Consider the following 5,159-nt stretch of genomic DNA (forward strand, 5'->3'; position numbering starts at 1 on the left):
CTGGCCTTGAACTAGTGGCACTCTTCCTGCTTCAGCCTCCTTAGTGCTAGAATTTCAAGCATGTGCCATCATACCCAGTCTCCTGATACGTTCTTTTCACCTCAATTATTTCTTTCTCACTCTGGTTTCTCAAAACTATAAACCTCCCAAACTGGGCATGGTGGCTCATACTTGTAATCCCCGCACTTGGAAGCTGAAGCAGGAGAATCACCCCAAGTTCAAGGCCAGCCTGGGCTTCATAGTGAGTTCAAGGCCAACCTGAACTATAGAGCAAGACCCTGTCTCAAAAAAACAAAAAACAAACAAAATATATGCATATGCTAAAATTAAAACTTTAGATAATCAAGACTACATTAGTAATCCACATGCGTGTAAAATGAGACCCAATTTCCAGAGCTGAATGTTGAATAGCGCTTATTACATATATTGTCATTTATAACCTCAATTATTATTACCAATTCTGGTTATTTTCACTGAAGGTTCTTATTAATTACACAAGCGGTACTTTTTTACCTATAGCTTAGCACCAAATATAAATAAGAACTTCTACAAGAGGAGAGAAAGTAGAAGGATCAGTCTTTCAGAGCATCTACGTTTTGGGGCCAGGGATGTAGCTCAGCGGCACAAGCGCCTGCCTGGCAAGCGCAAGGTCCTGAGTTTGATTCTGACATTAAAAAAAAATAAATAAAGCACAACAGGTTATTCACATTTTAAATATGAACTCTTTCCACATACTTTTCCTCCTTATACAAAAGACACTAAAGAAGTTACATTTAAATGTCCTACTTCTATCTCTTGCTTTGATACATGCTCAGAAACTCTGCATTGTCTAAGTTTTCAGGCTTATATGGTTAGAAATTTAAAATATATACTTTGGATATGTCAGCCAGTAGAGCTCAGTGAGGACAGCCATTGAGTTGGTTGTCTGCATACCGGGCAGGGCTTGTTTCTTTTCTGTAGCTTCTTTACACATGGGAAACATGGCATAAAACGTCCTGCTTTGCCACGAACAGTACAACCATCTTCAGGTCAACCTTGGCAGGTGGCACAAGGTTCAACAGCAGTGAGGAGAGAACTAGATTCCACACTTTCCTCTTCGTCGTGTTTCTTCCTTCCCAGCTCTTTCGGTCTTCTTGGCCGCTGCGAATAACACTCCTGGAAGCCGATGGCTGAGAACAGTCCTCACGTCTTGTGACCAGGAGGCTTGTGTGACTTTATCATTATTTTCATCAACACAGGACTCTCTGGAATCATTTGCTGCAGTGTTTGAGCCATTGAGCACGTCCAAGCCCTCCTCCGCCCGCCCGTGATGAGCTTGCTACTTTGGCTTTCCTGGGGATTTCCTCTTTTTCTTTCCCTTTCATCTCCAGCAAGCCAATCTTCATGCAGACCCATCATCTGCTGCAATGTGATGGAACAGGGGCATTCATTTCAGTGCCTGAAGTCCACGTCCAGTAGTAGGCTAAGGAAATTTCAGCATCGTCTTCAAATGAATCTGCGTCACTTTCCCCTGCCTGCGACACAGTAATTCCATACACCTCGACATTTTCATCTGAGAGTTCTTGTCCTTCTTCACTGAGATTATAATCTTCTTCTTTTTTTTTTTCTTTTTTGAGACAGGGTTTCAGTGTGTCATTCAGGTTGGCCTTGAACTTGGGGCAATCCTCCTGCCTCAGCCTCCCAAGTGCTGGGATTACAGGTGTGTACCACCATGCCCGGCCAAGACTTCTCTCTTTTTGTTCACTCTCACTTCAAGGTGACACCTGTTCTCGCTCACTCACGGATGTGCCAGTGTGCTGCCTCCCGCCGATTGACGACTATCAAGTTTCTGCAGGTTATTGTATATATTTTCTTGTGCTCTTTCACAAAAAAAGTTTGGTACTACAAATAAATCTCCTAAAGAGATCATTTGAACAATGTGTAGTATGTTGTTGTTTTTATCATATAATCATTTGGTCATAATATACTGGCCAAGAGAAAAGATGACCTTTCTCATAGCGTAAGTATCTTTTTGCCCACCAACACCCTTTAACAACTTCAAAAGCAATGGCTTTGGTCTACTGAGGGTCTCTTGTTCCAAAGCAGGAATCTGTGAGGTCCTTAGAGCACCATCAGTAGGCACATGCGTGTTGGGATTGCACGCTGGCCTGGATCAGCGTAGAAAACCTGCTGTACGCCAAGATCACAGGTGTCTATCTCCAACTGGAAGCCCGATTCCCTGGGCGTTGGCAACCATTTTCTTTGGGCCAGGCCACGGGTTGCTTGGACACACTCAGGACAGTGACTGTGTATCTCAGTTGAACCTGAGGGTTTTGTGCATGCTGGGAAAGTGCTTTACCACTGATCTACAATCCCTAGCCCTTTGTACCAAATTTTGGGAAGTTGCCCCCATACTGGCCTCAAGTTTGCAGTCATCCTGCTTCTGCTTCCTGTGTCACTGGGATTATAGAGGTGTGTGCTACCTCCTATGCTGACCAGGTTCCTCCTGCTTATACTGACTTAATCCTAGCAGAAAGAATATGGAAGAAAGGAGGATATGCTATTTCCAGTATCAGAGTTTTTGTTTTGTTTTGTTTTGTCCAGGTGGGTTCTCTGTCCTCCTGCCTCAGTCTCCCAAGTAGGCGCTACAGGCATGTGCCATCATGGCTAGCTCACAAGCACATTTTAAAGGCTTTGACTCTTTTTTTTCCCTTGGTTTTTTTTAGACAGGTTCATGCTATTTATCCCAGGCTGGCCTTGAACTCACTATGTAGCCCAGGCTGGACTCCAATTGACAGAGATCCTCCTGCTTCAGCCTCCTGAATGCTAGTGTTATTGGTCTCCACAACTGTGCCCAACTTTAAAGGCTATGGTATTTGTGTTGGTGACCAATGTTCCTGGGTTACCTGGCATTGATGAGCTTCCTGGAATATGGACTTTCAATTCAAAGACTGGGAAAGTTCTGGGCAAATCAGGCATGTTGATCATCCTAGGTTTTTGTTTGCTTGGGGGTTTTTTTGGTTGTTGATTTTTGTTTGTTTGTTTGTGGTACAGAGAATTGAAAACAGAATTTCTGCACATTCCCAGCTCTTTTTTAATTTTTTATTTGGAAACAGGGTTTCCCTAAATCACTATTGCCCATGCTGGGCTTAAATTTGCAGTCCTACTGCCTCAGCCTCCCAAAAAGCTGGGATTACAGGCATACACCCCCATACCAGCTTTGACTACAATTTATTGACAGACCCTCAGATAGAACCATCCAGCTACACTGGCTACAAATTTCTGCCTGATAGGAGTTTAAATAATGTTTAAACCAGGTGTGGTGGCACACATCTGTAATTCCAGCACTAGGGAGGCTGAGGCAGGAGGATCATTTCAAGTTCAAGACAAGCCTGGGCTACAAACTGAACTCAAGGCCAGCCTGAACTGCATAGCAAGACCCTGTCTCAAAAAGACAAAATAAAAAAAGAAATAACGTTCATTGTTTTGTCTTGTTTTTGTACCGGGAATCGAACTCATGACCTCACATTTGCCAGGCAGGTGCTATGCCGCTGAGCTACATCCCCGGCAATGTTCATTGTTTTATGTTGCTAACTTCTGGGAGTAATTTGCTATACCAAAACAGAAGGTCCACGAAAATGAGGGAAGTGATGGGATCGAAAGATACTATACTCCAGGATCTCCTGACCCAGAGACAGCAGAAGCGAGACTGAGTGAAACGTTGCAAGCACTCACACTCACACAGGCAAAGCTGTGAGCAGCCAGCAATCGGTCCAGGGAACGACGGAGTGGCCATCTCAGAATACAGAGCAGTGAGTTTTTATTAACTGCTGCCATGGGCTGAAAGCTGTAACTCCCAGTGGCCAATGGCCATGGGCACAGTTCCAAAACTTGTCTCTTCTTTGCCGGACTTGGGTCACTGGGTGGTCACGGTCAACTTGTCCTGGAGGCTCTTGAATTTTCTTCTAGCTGGCGCCATGGTTCTACACAAACAGCCCGGCTTTGTGGGGCTGGGCCCTGTGACAGGGCGCAAGGGCTTCTGGAACTTGGGCTGCTGCAGCTTCTAAAGAAGTACAGGGTAGGGGCAGAAAGGAGGGAGAGCAAGAAAACACAGACCAGTTCCAGCAGGCAATTGGCCAAGCTAACCCTGAAACTTAGTCTTGGACGAAACATTTCTTTTTGTCATTTTTCTCTGCTTAGAGACATGGTCTGTCTTTGTAGTCCAGGCTGGGCTTGACCTCATAGCAATCCTCCTGCCTCAGCCTCCCCTAACGCTGGGATGACCCAGGTGTACACCACCACACCTGGCAAAGTATTTCTTAAAAGATCAACATGTCTATATGCAGAGCTGAGAATCTGATCCAAGGGTGGAAATGGCTACAGAGACAGACAACATGAAGCGAGTCCCCCAGGTTAGTCGTCCATCAGATTCCTGTGGGCCCAAGGGGAGGCTTGGTGTTTTCAGCAGTGGTGGCCTTCGGGTCCCTGGGAAGAAACCCAGCCGCTGTTATCACAACCCCACACATCGGAGGTGTTATCTCCAAAGCCAGTGGGAAATTAATCATGTGCTGCCCGGCTGTCTGACCTCGAAATTTGTGATTTTAAGTGGATAAAGGGCAAGTGAAGGGAGAGGGCTTAGTTTCTTTTCCCTGGCAGCAATTCCCAATTTCTCATGAACATTCTGCCTCTGTGTTTTTTCTGGCGCTCATGAAGGGTGTGTTGAAACACGCCATGCCACAAAGGGCCTGGGTTCACGGGGTTTGTCTTCTGTCACCCACTGTGCCAGCAGGGTGGTCCCTAACTATCCCAAAATGGGCTTCCAGGGCCTGGCGCGGGCTGGGGACTCTCTCTAGCAGATCTGGATAACCATGGACCACACGTTCAGCTGCTTTGCCTGCCCCTCCTGTGCAGAGTCTGACGGGGTCTTTCTGTGTTTTCAACAGTATCTTTTAAGCCAGGCACAGTGGTGCATACTTTTTTTTTTAAGAGGAAAAAAAAAGTAAAAACAAATTTCAAAACAAGGTAATAGGTGAGTAACAATAGTTAATACATTCTGTATTGTTATCTTTAAATTAGCTACTCAGGAGGCCCCAGAGCTCAGACCCATGCTACCAGTTAGTCCAACAGGAATGAGAGGGCTTGGGGCATGGTCTGCCTTCTCCCTCTGGCCAGACCGTCAT

At 45.5% G+C, this 5,159-nt stretch overlaps 1 pseudogene; it reads right to left on the reverse strand.

Moving 5' to 3' along the window:
- Positions 1 to 265: 265 nt before the first annotated feature.
- The window catches only part of LOC102012960, a 14,475-nt pseudogene continuing 9,581 nt past the window's right edge, over positions 266 to 5,159 (reverse strand).

The sequence above is a fragment of the Chinchilla lanigera genome, unplaced genomic scaffold (genome assembly GCF_000276665.1).
Source record: "Chinchilla lanigera isolate Chin_1 unplaced genomic scaffold, ChiLan1.0 scaffold00015, whole genome shotgun sequence".
In the NCBI taxonomy this organism is placed as follows: domain Eukaryota; kingdom Metazoa; phylum Chordata; class Mammalia; order Rodentia; family Chinchillidae; genus Chinchilla; species Chinchilla lanigera.